The sequence below is a fragment of the Oncorhynchus gorbuscha genome, linkage group LG05, assembly GCF_021184085.1.
Source record: "Oncorhynchus gorbuscha isolate QuinsamMale2020 ecotype Even-year linkage group LG05, OgorEven_v1.0, whole genome shotgun sequence".
NCBI lineage: Eukaryota > Metazoa > Chordata > Actinopteri > Salmoniformes > Salmonidae > Oncorhynchus > Oncorhynchus gorbuscha.
The window spans coordinates 11,928,951-11,952,964 of record NC_060177.1 but is presented as its reverse complement, the minus strand read 5'-3'; the positions used below and the strand labels follow the sequence as shown (position 1 = coordinate 11,952,964).

Here is a 24,014-nt window from a genome sequence, read left to right as displayed (position 1 = left end):
GCAGAGCAGAGTCTGATGGCTTTGAGACTACCAGAACCCACTGGATTCTCCAATTACATTGAATGAGTTACAGGACAAAATAAAAACCCTCCAACCCAAAAAGGCCTGTGGTGTCGATGGTATCCTCAATGAAATGATCAAATATACAGACAACAAATTCAAATTGGCTATACTAAAACTCTTTAACATCATACTTAGCTCTGGCATCTTCCCCAATATTTGAAACCAAGGACTGATCACCCCAATCCACAAAAGTGGAGACAAATTTGACCCCAATAACTACCATGGAATATGTGCCAACAGTAACCTTGGGAAAATCCTCTGCATTATTATTAACAGCAGACTCGTACATTTCCTCAATGAAAACAATGTACTGAGCAAATGTCAAATTGGCTTTTTACCAAATTACCGTACAACAGACCATGTATTCACCCTGCACACCCTAATTGACAACCAAACAAACCAAAACAAAGGCAAAGTCTTCTCATGCTTTGTTGATTTCAAAAAAAGCCTTCGACTCAATCTGGCATGAGGGTCTGCTATACAAACTGATAGAAAGTGGTGTTGGGGGTAAAACATATGACATTATAAAATCCATGTACACAAACAACAAGTGTGCGGTTAAAATTGGCAAAAAACACACACATTTCTTCACACAGGGTCGTGGGGTTAGACAGGGATGCAGCTTAAGCCCCACCCTCTTCAACATATATATCAACGAATTGGCGCGGCACTAGAAAAGTCTGCAGCACCCGGCCTCCCCTGCTAGAATCCGAAGTCAAATGTCTGCTGTTTGCTGATGATCTGGTGCTTCTGTCACCAACCAAGGAGGGCCTACAGCAGCACCTAGATCTTATGCACAGATTCTGTCAGACCTGGGCCCTGACAGTAAATCTCAGTAAGACCAAAATAATGGTGTTCCAAAAAAGGTCCAGTCACCAGGACCACAAATACAAATTCCATCTAGACACTGTTGCCCTAGAGCACACACAAAACTATACATACCTTGGCCTAAACATCAGCGCCACAGGTAACTTCCACAAAGCTGTGAACGATCTGAGAGACAAGGCAAGAAGGGCATTCTATGCCATCAAAAGAAACATAAATTTCAACATACCAATTAGGATTTGGCTAAAAATACTTGAATCAGTCATAGAGCTCATTGCCCTTTATGGTTGTGAGGTCTGGGGTCCGCTCACCAACCAAGACTTCACAAAATGGGACAAACACCAAATTGAGACTCTGCACGCAGAATTCTGCAAAAATATCCTCCGTGTACAACGTAAACACCAAATAATGCATGCAGAGCAGAATTAGGCCGATACCTACTAATTATCAAAATCCAGAAAAGAGACATTAAATTCTACAACCACCTAAAAGGAAGCGATTCATAAACCTTCCATAACAAAGCCATCACCTACAGAGAGATGAACCTGGAGAAGAGTCCCTAAGCAAGCTGGTCCTGGGGCTTTGTTCACAAACACAAACACACCCTACAGAGCCCCAGGACAACAGCACAATTAGACCCAACCAAATCATGAGAAAACAAAAAGATAATTACTTAACACATTGGAAAGAATTAACAAAATAACAGAGCAAACTAGAATGCTATTTGGCATTACACAGAGAGTACACAGCGGCAGAATACCTGACCACTGTGACTGACCCAAAATTAAGGAAAGCTTTGACTATGTACAGACTCAGTGAGCATAGCCTTGCTATTGAGAAAGGCCGCCGTAGGCAAACATGGCTCTCAAGAGAAGACAGGCTATGTGCTCACTGCCCACAAAATGAGGTGGAAACTGAGCTGCACTTCCTAACCTCCTGCCCAATGTATGACCATATTAGAGATACATATTTCCCCCAGATCACACAGATCCACAAAGAATTCAAAAACAAATCCAATTTTGAAAAACTCCCATATCTACTGGGTGAAATTCCACAGTGTGCCATCACAGCAGCAAGATTTGTGACCCGTTGCCACGAGAAAAGGGCAACCAGTGAAGAACAAACACCATTGTAAATACAACCCATATTTATGCTTATTTATTTTATCTTGTGTCCTTTAACTATTTGTACATTGTATATATATATATATATATATATATATATATATATATATATATATATATATATAATATGACATTTGTAATGTCTTTACTGTTTTGAAACTTCTGTATGTGTAATGTTTACTGTTCATTTTTTTTTTCACTTTGTATGTTGTCTACCTCACTTGCTTTGGCAATGTTAACACATGTTTCCCATGCCAATAAAGCCCTTGATTTGAATTGAATAGAAGCTGTTTTTCAGTCTCTCGGTCCCAGCTTTGATGCACCTGTACTGACCTCGCCTTCTGGATGATAGCGGGGTGAACAGGCAGTGGCTTGGGTGGTTGTTGTCCTTGATGATCTTTATGGCCTTCCTGAGACATCGGGTGGTGTAGGTGTCCTAGAGTGCAGGTAGTTTGCCCCCGGTGATACGTTGTGCAGATCTCACTACCCTCTGGAGAGCCTTACGGTTGTGGGCGGAGCAGTTGCCGTACCAGGCGGTGATACAGCCCGACAGGATGCTCTCGAATGTGCATCTGTAGAAGTTTGTGAGTGCTTTTGGTGACAAGCCGAATTTCTTCAGCCTCCTGAGGTTGAAGAGGCGCTGCTGCGCCTTCTTCACGATGCTGTCTGTGTGGGTGGACCAATTCAGTTTGTCTGTGATGTGTACGCCGAGGAACTTAAAACTTACTACCCTCTCCACTACTGTTCCATCGATGTGGATAGGGGGGTGTTCTCTCTGCTGTTTCCTGAAGTCCACAATCATCACCTTAGTTTTGTTGACGTTGAGTGTGAGGTTATTTTCCTCCCTGTAAGCCGTCTCGTCGTTGTTGGTAATCAAGCCTACCACTGTTGTGTCGTCCGCAAACTTGATGATTGAGTTGGAGGCGTGCGTGGCCACGCAGTCGTGGGTGAACAGGGAGTATAGGAGAGGGCTCAGAACGCACCCTTGTGGGGCCCCAGTGTTGAGGATCAGCGGGGTGGAGATGTTGTTACCTACCCTCACCACCTGGGAGCGGCCCCACAAGGGTGCGTTTTGTGGTCTCTTTTCCTGAGGGGAAGAGACAGGCTATTTCTTACCAGTTTTTGATGGATGGGTACCTTCATTGGAGCTGGAAGTGTCTGGGGGCAGAGGAGGGTAACCACTAGGGAGGTGGCCGGAGTACTGGCAAGGTTTGGTGGATCGTCATCATGAGCCTCTATTTGAGTGGACCAGTCTGCTGCAGGACCTGTGTCATCAGGGAGGGAAGTGTCTTGTGATGGCTCTTCCCTGAAGACTCGAAGCTGTCATCGTTCTCCTACTCATTGTGGCTGTTGCTCTCGGGTTTGTGATGTTTCTCCTCTTGACCTCTCGGTTCCCTTGTCCTCCTCTTCCCCACCTCTCTGCTGTTCATCTTGTTTGGGGACGTGCTGTGGGATCTGTGGCTCGTCTACTGGCTGTGTTGGTTGTTGCATTTCAGTTTCTACTACCCTTCCACCGTTCTTTGCTCTGTTGCTGTAGGCTTGTGGACAGTTGAAGTAGGTGTGCCCATCACCATTGCAGGGTGTGCACTTGCTTTCACTCGTGCAGTCTCTGGACTTGTGGCCGAACTCACTGCATCTCCAGCACGTAACAGTCTTGCAATCCTTCACCTGGTGGTCCATGGCATCACAGATATAGCAGCGGGTGGTCTGTCCTGGGTAGAATATTCTGCTGCTGTGTGGCCCCAGCAGGATGTTGTTAGGGATCACGACAGCTTCACCATCAGTTCCTCTTTGGTCCGGACCTTTGTACCCCCTTAGGCCATACCCATATCCCATTGTTGTCTACTGGTTTCGTGGCAGGCTGAAGGAGAGTGCAATAGCGTTGCAGATACAACTCTGTCGTGGTCAGAAACTCTTCCTCTACTTCAAAGGTATAGCCTTCTCGTCCACGTTAAATGGGGACTCCGCTTCCCAATCACTCATCATTTCTGCTCATGTGCATTTTCGTTGCGCCGATTTGGGAGGGTTATGTAGGAATAGTCGTCTGCAGCAGTGATCGAACTATAGGTTTTCAGCCACATACTCTAGTACTAGGCACCTCTCCTTCCTCAACGAAGCGCAGCCTGACCCAGAGTTGCTAAGGTCGGACCGCAGAGCTCCCAAAATTGGGAGCCATGATGGAACATTTGCTCCGTTATAAGTTGTGAAATCACCTTTACCATCACCAAAACAGTTTAGCAACCCTATCCCAGCCTGATTTCTACTTATGCTGTCTGGTCACGGTTGCTAGTTAGCAACGACTAGCTGGCTGACTTCTCTAGCTAACAACACCATAAAGGCCACACATATAAAGACACAGTAGCTAGTGAGCTATAGCAACTTACCAATATGAGTATTAAACGATCTTCAACCACGTTTGTTTCACTCTTATTTCACTAGACAAATAGTTTGACAGCTAACGTTAGCTAGAAGCTATCATGCTGCATTTCTATGTTTACAGCAGCCATGTGTGTTGAACATGAGATGGCCAACAATAAGCATTCCCTCGAACGATTTGTGGGGGTTAGCTGGTAAGGGATTATAATTAAGATATTATTTTTCATTGTAGTTTGTTAAAATATTTGCTCGAGAGTTGTTGATAAATAACTTTGAAGTGATGAAACATCTTGGAAGCAGATGCGCGTAAGTAAGTTTCTGCCTCTTTAAAACCCCGGTTTTTATCACAGTCGGCCAGATACATAAAGCTATCATTCAAAACATGTCTCACTGGCGTTATCTTGTGTACAACGATATACAAACAACGTCTGTGCAACATTACGTGTACAACGATATACAAACAACGTCTGTGCAACATTACATTATTGATGGCGATATAGCTTGTGAAAAAACCATGTGATTTTATTTACAGAAAGTTATTTGAGCATTCTCCATTAATGTCACCAAATCTCGATGAATGTCAGCATGCAGTGGTATTAATGTGGTTATGAGAGACTCGCATAGTCTCTATAGTCAATTATATATGCATTGTTAACGTTATAGCCAGAACTTGGAAACTCGGAAATGTCTGACTTGCTAACTGGCTGTAGTTGTACACGTGCCGCGCTCAACCAATTAGCAAGTCGGACATGTTCGAGTTTCCTAGTTCCGACTTTTATCTGAACGCGCCAATAAACCTGCGATACCGAAACTTTGTTCCGTGCGCCCGACAAATGAAAAAGTGAAGGTCGTTCCGACCAACCAAATTGCACTACTGTATTTTATAACTGACTAAACGGGAACTGATTTCCGGCTGAGACGAAAACTACCAGAAGGTTAGTGAGAAATCTTTTTGTAGCTACCCTAATAATAAACACTTTTCTCGTACTTTTATGTTTATTCCTGCAGGAATGATTGGAAGCAACAGTCATGTCATATGTAAGCAACAGTCATGTCATATATGGAAGCAACAGTCATGCACAGACAAAATGTTCAGCTACAGGTTGTTGTAATAGAGACTTGTGTCCCAGTTTTCCACCCTGTCTGAGTTGTGCTCCAATGGTCCAACAGCAGCAGAGAGTGAGGGAGGGAGGGAGGGAGTGAGTGTATGAATGAATTAGAGAGAGGCTGTGTGTGTCGTTTGAGTTGCTGCTGCCTTGTGCTCTGCTAACCCACAACATGGCATGTGGATATAATCCCTCTTTCTCTCTGCCCCAGTTTCTGCATGTAGATCTACTGCCTGTCTCCACCTTCTACCCCAGCCCCACTCTTTCTGTCCCTGTCCCTACTCCTACCCAACCCCCCCCCTGTCCTATGCTCTCACCCAGCAGTCAGGAGTGTTCTTGTCACAACCACACTGTCATATTTCCAGATCTCGCGTAGCTTTGTGTAGTGTGTATACAGCCCCGTGTCCTGTCCTGCACAGCTGAAATGTCACACTGCCGTCGCTAGGCCCAGCAGCTGAAGAGAAAGTGTGTGTGTGTGTGTTCAGGACTTTCCGGGGGCAGTTAAGATAAGCAAGTCTGGCTGAGGAAGCAGCAAGCAGACGTAGTGTTAGAAGACGTCCTCACCTGCAACACACACACAACTGTTTGTGTCTCTAGGTGTTGTTGACCAGAGGTACAGCTACAGGCCTGTCCCTCAGCAGCACTAGTCATGTCCTCTCTGCTGCGCTGTGTCTCCTGCTGCGGATCCACTGTCACCTTGCTCCAGCAAGGTGTTCGCCACCACACACCTGGCCGACGGGCCTTCAGGACCTTCCCACAGCTCTGGAACTGTGAGCCTGCTAAAGGTAGGACATAACTACAACTCCTTAACAAACACACAAACTCCTTAACACTGTCTTCTGATAACTGTCTTATCTGTATTTGTGCCACAGTAGGCAGTCTAGGCCTGGCTGCTTGTTGTTTTATAGCTTCTCCTCTCTATCCTACTAAAGGCATTGGGAAACTAAACAGCAGTTCAGTTAAGGACATTTTCTCCCCTGGCTGGAGGAGTGGAAAAACTCCCACAGAGCAGTGGCGGTTGTGTTTGGAATAGGGGTTGATAGGGAATTTGTTGAAATAGGAAACAATAGGACCGTGAATCAACTTAGCTAACATTTCTATGGGGTGCTAACATGACCGTGGCTAACTCCACTCTCTGTTGCTAACCTGCAAAGAGAACATGTAAGAGAGGTCAGTTAAAGGTGAAATGTGTATTCTGCTGTTCCGTGGCAGATCGACTTTTTATAAACACTACCCTGTGTTGTCACTGACTGAGGTAGCTGTGCTGGAGTGTATGTTGTGTGTTTGTGGAAGTTTTGTGTGTTACTGGGAAATTTAGCAGAGCAGGGTTTAGGTCTGTGTGTGACAGACAGCAGGCCTCGTCGTGGTGTGGGTACTGGCTCGCAGCCAACCAGCTGCTAATAATGTTTCTGTGCCGGGGAGGTCACCACACCGTGTAAGGACTGATATGTGAAACCCGACTCTCCACCGGCCTCGCCGGCCCAACTCACTTTCTGCTGCAGAACTACACTGTCTTTTAGTCTAACTTACACACACTACGGTAGTAGTCACTACGGCCTAGTACACTACAGCTTGCCTTAGTCCCTGCCTCACTTCCATTCTTCCTTACTCCCTTCCCTGCCTCTTCCACACGCTCATCTGCAGCCTCTTTTACCCTGAACCTGTCAGTCTCTCCCAGATTCTCACCTTGTCTTGATAACGGCAAACAGCATTGTTTTCTGAACTCATAATTGGGTTACTCTTCATGCTGTTAATTGTAATGCTATACTCATGTCTTCCACTCATGTATCTGAACAGGTGTGTTTGTGTGTGCGCACTGATTCAGTGTGTGTAAATCACGCCCATTGTTTTTCCCCGAGGTGTGTTGTATCTTATGTGGTTGTCGTCAAGTGTTTGTTAAAAGGAGGTTGTGTGTGTTGATGCAGGACGGCTGTATAAGGACCTGGTGGTAGGAGTTCCTAAGGAGATCTTTAAGAATGAGCGTCGTGTGGCTGTGTCCCCTGCGGGGGTGGAGCTGCTCGTCAAACAGGGCTTCAACGTCCAGGTGGAGTCTGGAGCAGGAGACCACGCTAAGTTCTCTGACCAAATGTACATAAACGCTGGGGCCTCCATCACAGACACTAACGGGGCCTTCGGATCTGACCTGGTCCTCAAGGTCAGTACTGGGCTATGGAACTCAAACTAAACTCAAACTCAGTGTGGTCAATACTGGGCAGGGAGTTAACTTGAACCCAGGGCTGCAGAGTTACATCTGAGAGGATCGGCCTAATCAAGGCTCTGTGCAGAATCATGGATCTACAGATCATCTTGCATTCCATGAACTACTCATAATGAGATCAAGATTAGTTATCCCACACAGCTCCTAGCTCAGGCAGATCCCCTCGCACGTGCTGTTAGGAAACAAAATGTGTACTGAACTATTGAGGGCCAGATCCTAACTTCACATATACACATGTTGAAATGTAACTTTATTGTAAACCATACTTCACACTTATAGTATGTGAATGGGAGTTTTACATAACAAATTGAGTGAGGAATGAGTTTTGCCCTTCCAAAGTATTAGGTATGGGATAACACTGGTAAAGTCTGAGTAAATCATTGTTGCTGGTTGTTTGAGCTAGTAGAGGAAACAAAATAAACATTTCAATCTCTTAGACATTGTTGGCCCCTGGTAACCTCTGACCCATCATCTCTCTTGAAATTTCTCTCCAGGTGAGAGCTCCAGTGTTGAACGAGGCTACTGGCAAACATGAGTCAGAGCTGCTGAAGCCTAAATCCACCCTGGTGAGCTTCATCTACCCAGCCCAGAATCCTGATCTCATGGAGAAGCTGGCCCAGAGTCAGACCACCGTGCTGGCCATGGATCAGGTCCCGCGAGTCACCATCGCACAGGGCTACGACGCACTCAGCTCCATGGCTAACATTGCAGGGTAAGGGGAGACCTGCACAAAGACCCAGACATGCAGACACACACGCATACGTACACACACAGTAACGCATATGTCTTGGCCTCCAGCTCTGAAACTGGTTCAATGTGTTCATAGAACTGTGTGTGTCCTGCAGGTACAAGGCTGTTGTTCTGGCTGCTAACCACTTTGGCAGATTCTTCACCGGCCAGATCACAGCAGCAGGGAAAGTCCCCCCAGCCAAGGTAAGTCCTTCTATAACAGTTATATCAACTAGATCAATGTGAATGTACCTGTCAAAACTGAACAACTGTGACGTCTCAGAGCATGAACTATATTATAGTGTTTTGACTAACCTGTCACCAGGACTGCAGAGTCTGTGGGATCAATGTAACGTCGCTGTATCTCTGACCGCCATCTTGTTAACCCTTCCAGGTCCTGGTCATCGGAGGTGGAGTGGCTGGTTTGGCTGCAGCTGGAGCCGCCAAGTCTATGGGAGCGATCGTCAGAGGCTTTGATACCCGGTGAGTTGCAGTACCAGATGAGTTGTAGTTAGTCTTCGATACCAGGTACAGTATTGATGATGTTCTGTATCCACCCTCAGACCAGCAGCTCTGGAACAGTTTAAGTCGTTCGGGGCGGAGCCTTTGGAGGTGCACATTAAGGAGTCCGGGGATGGTGTTGGAGGTTACGCCAAGGAGATGTCCCCAGAGTTCATTGCAGCTGAGATGGAGTTGTTTGCCAAGCAGTGTAAAGACGTGGACATCCTCATCAGTACTGCTCTCATCCCAGGTGAACATTCATTCATTCGGTATCTCATTCATTCATTCATTCATACTCTGTCTGCTTGTTCTCCTCTCTTTGTTTCTCTCCTACGTCTCTCCCTCCTTTCTCTCACCATGAATATCATTCCACTCTTTCTATCCTAATAATTTCCCTTTCTATAATGATCTGTGACCATGCCCTCTGTCTGTAGGGAAGCGAGCTCCCATCCTGATCAAGACAGAGATGGTGGAGTCTATGAAGGATGGCTCTGTGGTGGTGGACCTGGCTGCTGAGGCTGGAGGAAACATTGAGACCACCAAGCCTGGAGAGCTGCACGTACACAAGGTGGGGAGACCACCTCAGTTCTGGAAGAATAATACTGTCCCTAGAGTGTGTATAGTTGGAGCTTGTGTGTGTGTAACTGAGAACTGTGTGTGTTTCTCCTCAGGGTGTGACACACATCGGCTTCACGGACCTGCCCAGCCGCATGCCCACCCAGGCCAGCACCCTGTACTCCAACAACGTGCTCAAACTGCTCAAGGCCATCAGGTAAAGAGACGGGTGGGTGGACAGGTTTTTGGATGGATAGATGGACACTTTATAATACTACTAGACATGGACAGGGACAGTAGTTTTCCCTAGGACCGATCACGTTACCTGACCAGGAAAAACACCTGGCCTATGTTATAGCCCCACAGACCCTGAGTTGTTCCTGGCCAAGTCTAAAAGGACTGGAGTTTGATAAAGGTGGTTCAGTATATAAATGTGATATATTAATGTTTTTAATTGTGCTTATCACCATCAGCCCAGACAAAGACTACTTCCACTTTGAGCCCAAAGAAGAGTTTGATCACGGGACACTGGACCACGTCATCAGAGGAACCATGGTCATGCAGGTGTGTAGTATGTGTCTCTGTTGATACTTTATGTAGAATATGTCCATTTTGGGACCCTTTTATTTATTGTTTTGTCTAGTTCATTTTGACACAAATATCATTACGTCACATTTTTGTCATTTGAATAATGATTTAGTCTAGTTATTGTCAAAATGAATAAAACAATGGGCCATTTTAGTCAACTAAATGCCCTTTTGATTTAGTCCCATTTTAGTCAACTAAATGCCCTTTTGATTTAGTCCCATTTTAGTCAACTAAATGCCCTTTTGATTTAGTCCCATTTTAGTCAACTAAATGCCCTTTTGATGTAGTCCCATTTTAGTCAACTAAATGCCCTTTTGATGTAGTCCCATTTTAGTCAACTAAATGCCCTTTTGATGTAGTCCCATTTTAGTCGTCCCATTTCCATTATCTCATTAACCTTTAGTAAACATAAATCACTGACTTCCATGTGCACAAACACACACAGCCTTGTCCTACCAACATATTTTTCTGCATAAAATTTTATTGTAGATTCTTTTCCCAACAGCCAGATTGTCAGAACACATTACTCTGCAGCAGATGATACATCACAGCCTTTGACATACTGTAGTGTATTGTAATCAAAGTTCTGTCATAGTTAGTTACTACTTAACTAGCATTAACAATCTGTTATTACCTGAATGTATATATTGTGAGGACTCTCTTTCAGATGTCTCTTGAGGTTGGTAGTATTTTTTTCCCCGTCAAATTGTGGGTGCAAATACTGTCTTCTCCTGTGAAAGAAGGTTGGATTTGGTTTTGTTTTAATTGACACGATAAGTAAAGAGCTACAAAGTAGGTGAATCAGTCACACTGAGACTGAAGAAAGCAGGGAGTTTTAAATGTGATATTTCACTCCAAAATCAAAGTTTGGCAGATATTCTCTGTTGAATGAGTTGAAGAGTCCACGTCCCTTCATGCTCAGACTTTCTCTGCCTCCCAAATGGCATCCCATGGGCCCTGGTCAAAAGTTGCTCCCTATATAGGAAGTAGGGTGCCATTTGAGATGCATGCTGTTATTTCTGAGTGAAGCGTCACCATGACCCATAAGCCACCCTGCTATATTCTCTCAGCTGGAATCCAGCTGGCTGCACATAGCACAGTTTACGTGAGAAACAGGAATGCTAGTTATGAAATATTTTTTTTAAATGCACTTTTCCAGGAATGTCTTGATTTGAAAGTTTGGACATTTTGACAGTATTTACGGCAGACTAGAGAAGCAGAGAAAGCACGAGGTGTGTCACCTTACCACGTATTAAACAAAGAATTATTCATGCTATTTAAATGTGATTTTTCTCGCTAGCTATGTTCCATCGTTATATCCCCGTGGTTGTTACTCAGGTCCCTTAGGTGACATGAAGAATCCTGTCTTCTAGTTAAGAACCTCAACTTGCACGTGATTGGTCAGTCTCTTATTTTCAACCTTGGTGCCGTAGAAACTCACTTTTTAAAAAGCAAGGTTTCAATGAAATCATGACAGGATCCCTCCATTTCTAACAATAACCTTCCATTTGGAATATTCCTCAATTGCTCACGTGTTTCTCAATGTGTATATTTGTCATGTGGATTTCTAAAAACGTGTATTTTTCATCTTGTGTTTTTATCACATTGTGTGTTTCTCACATTGTGTTTGTCACATCTCCAGGAAGGCAAGAGCCTGTTCCCATCCCCCCAACCTAAGACACAACCCCCGGCCGCTCCAGTCAAACAGAGAAGTGTAGCAGAGCTAGCGGCAGAGAAGGCAGCCGTGGTCTCACCTTTCCAGAAGACCTTGACCAACGCTGGTGTCTACACCGCAGGTCAGACACTCACACCGTACACACACACACACACACACACACACACACACACACACACACACACACACACACACACACACACACACACACACACACACACACACACACTCTAACTCCCTCCCTCTCTGCTGTCCTCTCCTGTCTCCAGGTCTCTCTACATGTCTGGCGCTGGGCTTGGCGGCGCCCAACTCAGCCTTTACCCAGATGGTCACTACTTTCGGCCTGGCCGGCATCGTGGGGTACCACACGGTGTGGGGCGTCACCCCCGCCCTCCACTCACCCCTCATGTCCGTCACCAATGCCATCTCAGGTCAGAGGTCAGGGCTCAAATAGTGTCACTGCTGGGTCCTATTTATTTGTGCACACCTTAGTAAAATGTATTAAAACGCTTTGCAATGAAAAACGAGCACTTATTAGACAGACTTTGTCCGTCCCTCCTCGTGTGGGTCAGTTTTCAGCTGTTTGGTGTCTAGTGAATAGGACCCTGGTGTGTCAGCAGGTAATGGTCACCCTGTTCTCCATACTGGGTGTGTCTGTAGTGTAACAAAGCCCTCTGCTTATTTTCTCCCTCTAAGAAACCCCTGCAGAAACTGTTACATCATTCCATTTCTTTACTCCTTCAAGCACCTGGACGTTGAACAAGGTGTGTGAACATATTGTCTTCTCTCCCGTGGCAGGTCTGACTGCTGTGGGTGGTCTGGTCCTGATGGGGGAGGTCTCCACCCCTCCTCCTTCCCCGAGGGCCTGGCTCTGGCTGCAGCCTTCGTCTCCTCCATCAACATCGCAGGTCTGGCACACACACACACATGCACACATGCGCACACTCACACACACACAAGCAAGCACTCACTGTCTCTACCGGTCTCTGTCCTCCCAGGTGGGTTCATGATCACCCAGAGGATGCTGGACATGTTTAAACGTCCTACAGACCCTCCAGAGTACAACTACCTGTACGGTCTACCAATAGGAGTCTTCATAGGAGGTTACGGGGCCTCTGTGGCTGCTGGCTACCACATCGAGCAGGTGACACTGATGTGCTGTTGTTGTTGAAGTGCTGTTCTACAAATGATGTAACTACCTGGGGTTAGGAAGCCAATTGTGTTGTGTAGGTGTTTTATGTTGTGTAGGTGTTTTATGTTGTGTATCACTGTGTGTTCCAGATGATGTACCTGGGGTCTGGTATGTGCTGTGTGGGAGCATTGGCAGGGCTGTCTTCACAGGGCACTAGTCGTCTGGGTAATGCCCTGGGCATGATGGGGGTAGCAGGGGCATCGCTGCCACCCTGGGCTCCCTGAAGCCCTCTCCTGAGCTGCTGGCACAGATGAGTGCCGCCATGGCCACCGGAGGAACCCTGGGTAGGTGGACCTGCCACACCACACAGCCATATACAGATACACACCATCACACAGCCATATACAGATACACACCATCTCAAATCTAATCAACATGTCTTTAAAGTGTGTTTAAACATCTAAAAAGGTTTTATGATTGAAATGGAAACGTAAAAAGCCCATGGTCACCAGAAGACCCTGGGTAAGTAGGCCCTTCCTCAAAGACCAGGCTTAATCCGTGTCTGGGAAACGGGCCCAAGTCAACTTTTCCAGCAAGATGCCATGTTTCTACCTCTGAGCTTTTCCTTTTGCCATTGGTGATGAGGATTTTGGTCTGGACAACACAGGCAGATAGATATCTGATCTCATACACCATTCCACATTTGTTTAAGTGTATAAAACCATGATTAAGGTTTTTACATGTTATTGACTTTGCATATTATTTCTGAAGTCTTTGGAAAATGAGTGTGAATTATTGAAACTATGATGGACGATCCATCATGCGATCTGGATTGACAGATATACATGTTCTGATATCTTCATGGTGTCAGAGTACTTTAGGTGTGTGTGTGTACTTTAGTAGTGGTGTGTTATACTGATATGATGTTATTATTCTCTTAGGCCCTGGCAGCTGTCTCTCTCACACACACACACACACACACACACACACACACACACACACACACACACACACACACACACACACACACACAGGGCATGTGTGTTTATGCAGTCTGATATTAGTAATATTATCCTTTTAGAGAACTAGTTGTTATTTTATTAGGGTTTTTGACAACACTGTTCAGAGCGTGCCTCTAGACTATTCTGTTACTTCTGATGTTAATGCCCAATATGAATACAAAAGTAATTCAGTCCAGATGGTTGCCTTCCCAGCAAATACAGTATGTTGTAGCACTAGGAGTTAGTCCAACTCTATGTGAAGCACTGAGACCAGGAGAAAATACTTCCATAGAAAATGTCTTATACATTTGTCCTTCAGAGATTCAGGGCTGTTTTGTTGTTGTTGCTGAATTCCAAATCAACTGCTAGGACCTACAGCCATCGGTACCTGTATAGAACTGAAGGTCTCTAATGTGAAGGTGTCTGTTTTCCCCCTGTGCCCTACTCCGTGTTTCTGACCCTCTGCTACTCTGCTTCCCCAGGTCTGACCATTGCCAAGCGTATTGAGATCACCGATCTCCCCCAGCTGGTAGCTGCCTTCCACAGCCTGGTGGGTCTGGCTGCAGTGCTGACCTGTGTGGCAGAGTACATGATCGAGTACCCTCACTTGGACGTACACCCTGCAGCCAACATGGTGAAGACTGTGGCCTACCTCGGCACATACATCGGAGGGGTCACCTTCAGCGGGTCACTGGTGGCCTATGGCAAGCTGCAAGGTACTGTAGACCGCCATTAACCCACGTGGATGCAGGGACGCAGACACACACACTCTCTCTCTCTGAGCTCTCTGTCCTGTGGTACTGATTGCCTCCTTTGATCTAGCCAAAGCCCAAGATCCCATGGGAAATCCAGGCCAGGATGGTGTGTGTGTGTGTGTGTGTGTGTGTGTGTGTGTGTGTGTGTGTGTGGCTGATTATTGCGTGCCTGACAGAGTGGAAGTGCCGGGAGGCTTGTAGGAGTTCTATGTTGGTAAGGTAACAGCTGTTAAAGGAAAAATCCACCCAAAACCACTACAATGTATAGTGTTAAGTAACACATATGTGAGAGCAATATTTTTCATGATCAAATGTTTCATTTTGGTGTTTATAATAAGGTTGGTAGAAACGTAAAAATCTACGTGGAAATATGTTGCAGCTCAAGTCGACTACCAAATCCACAATGCAATGCTCTCTATGGGCTGGCTGGCTAGCTAGCAAACTTAACTACACACAATAATAACAAAGACAAGATCAGTATATGAAGTAGCTAGTTGGCTGTAAAATTGCCAAAACAAACTGCACTATCAATTTAAGGAGTCTACAATCTCACCTGTTCAACCTGCAGATCGATGTGCCTCAGAGTGGAGTTTGACATTCGCAACGGCACCATGCAATGCACCCTGGACTGAAGAGGCAGACAAATAGAAGAAATGTGCTAAACGCTCTGTTAAATTCTTAATTTCTCGAAGGTAGGAATATCGCAAAAAATCTGATCATTGAGTCATTTGAGAGAAGACATCCTGCCGTGTTATGACATCAGCCAGTATTGAAATCTGACATGTATGACATGTATGTCTAAAATGTCTAAAAGTCCTCTTCCTATTAACTTCCAGGGTAGTGAGAGAGACTTTATCACAGTGCTACGTCAAACCGGATGGATTTCTGCCTGCTTGAACACCAGTAACTCCGATAAACATTAAATGACCCAGGAAATCGATAGAAAATCACTCAGAGATACACAAAAGTAATGTAACATTCAAAATGGGTGAATCTTCTCTTTAAGTGTGTGTGTGTGGGGGGGGGGGGGGGGGGGGGGGTTGCTTTTCTACGGAGGGGAGTTATTTTTATAGCCCACGTGAGAAACGGTTGTCTCTATTGTGTTTAGAAACCGTCAGTTCTCTATTCCCTCTGTGATCGCTGGTAATGAGAGACCGACCGAAGGCAGGAGTCCCTGCCAGATCTGTGGTCTGTTATCAATATATTACAACGCTCCACATGACCTCCACCCCTCACTCTAATCAATGTGATGTATCAATACAACCCTCCACCATCTCTCCTTCCAGGATTCCCCGTTCCCCTCCATTCCCCCGTGTTCCCCTCCATTCCCCGTTCCCCTCCTCTCTGTTCACAATTTCCAGTTCAGAATGATAAATTGTGAGTTCAGAGTTTTGAGTTCTGGGTGCAGTTTTGTGAACATTGTTCTGTATTCCCTCCTTTCAGGTGTTCTGAACTCCGCCCCGCTGATGTTGCCGGGGCGTCACATGATGAACGCCGGTCTGATGACTGCGTCTGTCGGTGGTATGATTCCCTTCATGCTCAGTGCTGACTACGCTACTGGCATGGGCTGTCTGGTTGGAGTGTCTGGCCTCTCCACCGTCATGGTGAGAACATGGCTAAAGATGTCATGTTTTATACAGACATGGTGAAGCCCACCAATGACCAATAGTGTTATTCAGCTCTAATCAGAATAAGAAAAACTTTGACACTCAACAATGTTGGTGGGACTGACCTTGATAAAGGCTACAACGACAACCACAATCTACAGCAGGGTTAGGCAACAGGCCCGCTGGCCAGAACTGGCTTGAGTGGTAACATTTTTTTGTGTAGTTTGTTTCTGCTCCAACAGAAATTGTTCCACTGCTTAATCTAGTTGCCTACCCCTGATCTAGAGGAAATAACCCAGTATCATACAGTCACTGTGAGGGGTTTATCTATTGACTACCCAGCAAACCAAAATTGGCTTTGTAAAAGTTCCCAGAACATTCGCTAGCTTGCGGCAAATGTTCTCATAACACAAAACCTGGCCAGTTGGCTCATGATTACACAATGTTTGTATAAAAAATTTGCCTGATGTTGCCAGAACATTCCCAGAACATTGATCCTATATTTCGTTGCGGCAGTGTGCTCTAAAAACATTACTGGTGCATTACTACCTTACCTGGAACCCTAATGAGAACGTTTGGGGAATGTTCTGTGGTGGTTGTTACAGGTGTCGTGCACAACCTTTCAGTGAATGTTAGGAATACATTCCAAGGATAATACATTTAAAATGTTTTCTGAAATGTTTTTGGGATGTTATCCTAATGTTAGATAAAACACTACCTGGAACATAATGGGAATCTTAGCTAATGTTCTGGGAATGTTCCCGGTTTGCTGGGTATAGTTCCAAGATTTGAGTAACTTTCCAAAGAATCACAGCTTTTCGAGAAATCGAGGTTGGAAGATAACTGGAATTAAGAGGAAATCCAGGAATCCTCCAACTGGTATTTCTGGAAAACCCTACTAGTGACTGAAGCGTGTCCTGACTGTGATTGTGTTCCTGTAGGGTGTAACCCTGACGATGGCCATCGGGGGCGCTGACATGCCAGTGGTCATCACTGTGCTCAATTCCTACTCTGGTTGGGCGCTGTGTGCCGAGGGATTCCTATTGGACAACAACCTCATGACCATTGTAGGAGCTCTGATTGGCTCGTCTGGTGCTATCCTCTCCTACATCATGTGTGTGGTGAGTACTGCTAAACACTCAGTCGCATTCACTCACACACATACTCTCTCTCAGCCTCTCACTCAGACACTCACCTGCCAGTCAGGTAGCTTTGTCATCTTAGTTTTGCTCTTGCACTTTGAGATTTTTTTGGTTTTGGAATTCATCAAAAGATTTGTCACGCTCCCCATAGAGATATAATATAAATGTTGGATTTAATCCTGGTTACACCCCTCTTTCCAGGCAATGAACCGTTCCCTGCCCAACGTGATCCTGGGAGGGTTCGGTACCAGCTCCACGGCGGGGGGGAAACCCATGGAGATCACAGGCACCCACACAGAGGTCAATGTGGACCAGTCCATCGAACTCATCAAAGAGGCCAACAGCATCATAATCACCCCAGGTACACTCTCTCTCACTCACTCACTCACTCACTCACTCACTCACTCACTCACTCACTCACCACTCACTCACTCACCACCACTCACTCACTCACTCACTCACTCACCACCACTCACTCAGCACAAATGGATGCAATCATGCGTTCGCACAACAAGCAAGTTCTGGGAAGGGTTCAGAGGTAGTCTTATGGAACACACCTGTGTTCCAGTGTTCATCACTGTAGGAGGGTTGTGTGCAGAGTTGTGTATCTATATATCTGTCTGTGTGTTCTGCTCTCCTCCCAGACTGAAATCTGCTACCAGGTCATTTAGTAATGAACCCTGGCATAACATCTGTACTGGAGCCTGACACGGACAGGGAATGTGCGGTTTGTCTATGTCCCTGTGAAGCGGAGCTAGCTTGTTCGCCAGGCAGACAGACAGATAGGCAGGCAGTCAGACCTCAGAGGTAACTGGTAATATAGAAGACTACAGTGGCCCAGGGGTTAGAGGTCAGGGGTATTTGTTCCAAATATAGTTGATTAGTTGTAATCAACATACAGCACTGGCCTCTCAACTCTACCCAGTATCAGAACACACCTCTATCCAGTATGCTGATACCTCAGGACAGTTACACAAGCAGGCGTTAGACAGACACATGGGAGCGGGGTTTCCTCTCGCACGCATGCCCTCTTCTTCACCCCCGCCCATAACACACACAACCCCATAACACTTACAGGCAGGGGAAAGGGGTTTCCTCGCACGCACCACCCCCAGACTGTAGAAATCCTATGATTTAAGACAGAAGGGAGAGCAGAGGGGAGAGATGGAAGAGGGAGGGGGGGTGAGAATAGAGGGTGAAATTGGGCAAGAGGAGGTGAAAAGGGGGAGAGATAAAGGAAGGGTATTGGGAGAGAGGAGGGAGGGAAAAGGGGGAGAGATAAAGGAAGGGTATTGGGAGAGAGGAGGGGAAAAGGGGGATAGATAAAGGAAAAGTATTGGGAGAGGGGGAGGAGGGGAAAAGGGGGGGGAGAGATAAAGGAAGAGTATTGGGAGAGAGGAGGGAAAAGGGGGAGAGATAAAGGAAGGGTATTGGGAGAGAGGAGGGAAAAGGGGGGAAAGATAAAGGAAGGGTATTGGGAGAGAGGAGGGGAAAAGGGGGAGAGATAAAGGAAGAGTATTGGGAGAGAGGAGGGAAAAGGGGGAAAGATAAAGGAAGGGTATTGGGAGAGAGGAGGGGAAAAGGGGGAGAGATAAAGGAAGGGTATTGGGAGAGAGGAGAGGAAAAGTGGGAGAGATAAAGGAAGCCATTTAGTATTGGGAGTGTGCATACATTCTACGGGGTGGTCCCGAAAAGGCGGGAGAGATAAAGGAAGGGTATTGGGAGAGAGGAGAGGAAAAGTGGGAGAGATAAAGGAAGGAGAGGAGGGGAAAGAGGTACTGCAGCCTTGGTCAGGAGAGGAGAACAGAAGATAACAAATAGTTTCAAACATAACTTATTCACTTCTGTTTTTAGTCTTCCAAGAATAACTTCTGCATTAATTTACCTCTATCATTTATCTGGTCATTAGTTACCTCTATCATTTATCTGGTCATTAAGTTACTGGTCATTAAGTTACCTCTATCATTTATCTGGTCATTAAGTTACCTCTATCATTTATCTGGTCATTAAGTTACCTCTATCATTTATCTGGTCATTAAGTTACCTCTATCATTTATCTGGTCATTAAGTTACCTCTATCATTTATCTGGTCATTAAGTTACCTCTATCATTTATCTGGTCATTAGTTACCTGGTCATTAGTTACCTGGTAGACATGACATTTTTCTGCCATGTCTTGGAGAGGGTCACATCAACCTGAACCATCAAACACATTAAATGTATAGTTATGACGTGACCACGAGCAGCACCGCAGATATTAAGATGAGCATGAAGCAAGACAATGCAGGGAATATATGTGTGTGTGTGTGTGTGCACTGCTTGCTTGCAACATGGTCCGGACCAAAACAGCAGAGGTTCAACCTCGCGCTTCAACACTCTTAGTTGTTGTGGAAATCGGCCCAATATTCTGTTTACCAGTTGTGGAAAAAGTACTCAATTGTCATACTTGATTAAAAGATAACTTAATAGAAAATGACTCAAGTAAAAGTGAGTCACCCAGTAAAATACTACTTGAGTAAGAGTCTAAAAGTATTTGGTTTTAAATATACTTAAGTGTCAAAAGTAAATGGAATTTCTAAAATTAACTTATCAAGTAAAAGTATAAACCATTTCTAATTGCTTATATTAAGCAAAGCAGACGGCACCATTTATTTGTATTGACGGATAGCCAGGGGCACACTACCACACTCAGACATCGTTTACAAACTAAGCATCTGTGTTTAATGAGTCCACCAGATCAGAGGCAGTAGAGATGACCAGGGAAGTTCTTTTGATCAGTGTGTGAATTGGACCATTTTCCTGTCAAAATGTAAGAAGTACTTTTGTATGTCAGGGAAACTGTATGGAGTAAAAAGTACATATTTGCTTTAGGAATGTAGTGAAGTAAAAGTTGGCAAAAATATCAATAGTAAAGTACAGATCCCACAAACTACTTAAGTAGTGCTTTTTGAGTATTTTTACTTAAGTACTTTACACCACTGCTGTTTACTTCGTGCATCGCTGAGTCATACCTTTTAACAGTAACATTTAAACTTTACCTACAGTGACACTGTGATTGTGTAGGTTGGTCTGCTTATAACGTGTGTGTGTGTGTGTGTGTGTGTGTGTGTGTGTGTGTGTGTAGGTTGGGGTCTGTGTGCGGCTAAGGCCCAGTACCCCATTGCTGACATGGTGAAGATGCTGGTAGAGCAGGGCAAGTCTGTCAGGTAGGTCTTCACAATAATATAATTCTCTCTCTCTCCTCAATCATCTCTTTCTCTTCCTCTCTTCCTCTCTCTCCACTCTGTTTATTTTTGTTGGGGACCATCAGTCCTCCTGTCACAGTGAGAGAACGATATCTTCCTGTATTAGTCTGACTTCTAAAATAACATTCTTTCCATTTTTAGCTTTTCAATCCCACTGACCGTCTTGAGTTTCCTGGTCAGGAACACCTTTTAAGTTCAAGGAAGACGAAACACATCTGGGCCTAAAAGCTTTAGAGTGGAAAACATCTTTATTCTCCAAATTCGGAGCGAAGCTGTGAAGCCCTGACTGACTGAGGAATTGCATAAAGACAACATTAATGTGTGTGCTTGTGTGTGTGTGTGTGTGTGTGTGTTTCTAGGTTTGGTATCCACCCTGTGGCAGGTCGTATGCCAGGCCAGCTAAACGTGCTCCTGGCTGAGGCAGGTGTTCCATACGACGTGGTTCTGGAGATGGATGAGATCAATGAGGACTTCAAAGGTCAGAACACACACACTCACACTGATCAATTTACTGAACAAAAATAGAACGCAACAATGAAATTGTTGGTCCCATTTTTCATGAGCTGAAATGAAAGATCCCTGAAATGTTCCATACACACAAAGCTTTACCTCTAAAATGTCTTTAGATCCCTGTTAGTGAGCATTTTATCCTTAACCAAGATAATCCGTCCACCTGACAATTGGCATGCTGACCGCAGGAATGTCCGACAGAGCTGTTGCCAGAAAATTCAATGTTTATATCTTTACCATAAGCTGCCTCCAACGTCGTTTTAGAGAATTTGGCAATACATCCAACCAGCCTTTACAACCGCAGGCCACGCCAGCCCAGGACCTCCACATCCGGCTTCTTCACCTGCCAGATTGTCTGAGGAGTATTTATGGCATAGGCCCTGTGACCCTGCCCATACATGTGAAGTCCATAGATTAGGGCCTAATTGATTTAAATTGACTGATTTCCTTCTATGAACTGTAACTCAGTCAAATCTTTGAGATTGTTGCGTTTTATATTTGTGTTCAGTGTAGATTGATGGATTCATTGATTTGATCATACGACCAGCAGGCATCCCTCACACTTGGTTGTGTTTGTAACGCAGCCTGGCAGGTTCCATCCATAGTTTCGCCAGGGTCTCTGTACCGATTTTACTTAATGTGTCCCCCCCACAGAGACTGACCTGACGCTGGTGGTGGGTGCTAACGACACAGTGAACTCAGCAGCCCAGGAGGACCCCAACTCTATCATTGCTGGCATGCCAGTCCTGGAGGTCTGGAAGTCCAAACAGGTAGGAATGAAGAAGGTAGTATAAGAGTATTAGTACACGGCCCTCGCTGGTTTACAAAAGGAAGGAAGGATGCAAAATATTGTCTTGTTCTGCTCTCTGGTGTTGAGGGCTGAGTCCTCCTACTCTTTGGTTGACAAGGACTCTCACAGGTATAGAGTATAAGAGTATAACATGAGATTGTGAAGTGTGCTGTCTTCTGTTTCTCTGTAGGGGATTGTGATGAGCTCTCCGACTAGTTATTTTAAACATATTTCTGACACTATTTATTTAGACCAGTCATACGCAACAGACGGGCCGTGGGTCCTGAACTAAAATGATAAATGAGGGTTAGTCATGCCTCGACCCCTGGTCTCATATGAACACACATAAGACATGACAAAATGTGTAGAATTGCAGGAAATTAGCTGCAGTTTTCTCTCCGCCAACAAGAGGGCTGTGAACTGTTTGGGTTGTGAGGTGGGGGTTTGTTACGCCGATAAATGACAATGTCCATCTGGACATTTGCCACCTAGGTAATGTGTGTGACCCTGACCTTCTCAAACAGTACTTCCATACCCCTGATTTAAACAGTTGGAAACAGAGGGGGATGTGGGGATGGAACTCCAGTGGGAAGAGGAATATAAAAGGTGACGTTAGCCATGTCTCAACCCTGTTCCCCGCCATGTCTCAACCCTGTTCCCCTCCCTGTACTGTAGGTGATTGTGATGAAGAGGACCATGGGTGTGGGCTATGCTGCAGTAGACAATCCCATCTTCTACAAGCCCAACACATCCATGCTGCTGGGAGACGCCAAGAAGACCTGTGACACACTACAGGCCAAGATCAGAGAGGCCTACTACTAGAACAGAGATGGACAGTACACACACACTCCCTATCGGCTTTACGGAACTATTTATTTGTCTTCAATCCAGATGCAGGTGTATGGTTAAGATTAGTAAACAACGTTGAATATTTTTACACTTAGTGGCTTGATGATTATAGAGGTCCTCAGTACATATGATTATTGGATGTTGGGCAGTGATGTTGAACCAAAGGTGTGGACACGATGATTAGATTACATTTAAATTAACCCATGCACTGCCTGCCCTGATTTGTAAATAAAAATCTGTTTTGAATGTGATCTGTTGGCTAGAGTTCCCTATTCAATTGTATTTGTAAGAGCTTGTCAGGTATAATTTCACACACAAGCACTGAGCAGCACCAACTGGAGTTGAAACCACATGCTCCCAGTAGCTAACGGTAGACTGGCTCTCAACCAGTAAACACCAGCAGCGTGTTGCTCTAGCCTGTTAAAGGTCATGGAACCTACATGCACAGCGTTCACCATACATACAAATGAAGAACAAGCTGCATTGACAGATGTCCAGCGTAATGAATTCAACCCCAGCCTTTATCAATCTTTACACTTCTGTATTCACACATACTCACAGTACATTTCCTTTGGTCATTTCATACGGAAACACAGACCAGCTGATACCGTTCATAATTCAACATGACATGTTGCACAGTAACAACCAAGACAGCAACAAGAGTTTCAATCTGTTAAATGTGGATCAGATTAGAGCTTTACGTTGTCCTCCACACAAATCTGAGACAGTAGCTAGGTTTCCATCCAATTCATGGGTTTCATTAGATTATAAAAACGATAAACATCTCTGGTGGGAAAATGCATATCAAATGGACTTGTTGTGGATAAAAGGCTGATGTAGTGCACATAGAAGTAACTAAAAAATAAATGGGGTTCCATCACATTTACCTCTGATGGTTTTGTTGCATTATATAGGAAATGGTTCCACTCTGGCCTTGGCATGTGTGTTCCAACCAACAGCTTGCAGATACACTGTATCTATAGCCTACATGACATTATGGATAGTGTATCTATAGCCTACATGACATTATGGATAGTGTATCTATAGCCTACATGACATTATGGATAGTGTATCTATAGCCTACATGACATTATGGATAGTGTAGCTATAGCCTACATGACATTATGGATAGTGTATCTATAGCCTACATGACATTATGGATAGTGTATCTATAGCCTACATGACATTATGGATAGTGTATCTAGCCTACATGACATTATGGAT

The 24,014-nt window shown here is 45.0% G+C and overlaps 1 pseudogene across 1 annotated transcript; it reads left to right on the top strand.

The window, feature by feature from the left end:
• Positions 1–5,873: 5,873 nt before the first annotated feature.
• LOC124035530 lies at positions 5,874–23,041 on the top strand (annotated as a pseudogene). Its single transcript, XR_006838752.1, has 22 exons — positions 5,874–6,279; positions 7,420–7,649; positions 8,207–8,424; positions 8,558–8,645; positions 8,836–8,924; positions 9,005–9,192; positions 9,377–9,510; positions 9,614–9,714; positions 9,971–10,061; positions 11,728–11,881; positions 12,030–12,191; positions 12,559–12,668; positions 12,759–12,904; positions 13,042–13,236; positions 14,376–14,609; positions 16,092–16,252; positions 17,197–17,376; positions 17,599–17,758; positions 20,521–20,602; positions 21,001–21,119; positions 21,806–21,921; positions 22,617–23,041. The product of XR_006838752.1 is annotated as an NAD(P) transhydrogenase, mitochondrial-like (transcript).
• The last annotated feature ends 973 nt before the right edge of the window (positions 23,042–24,014 follow it).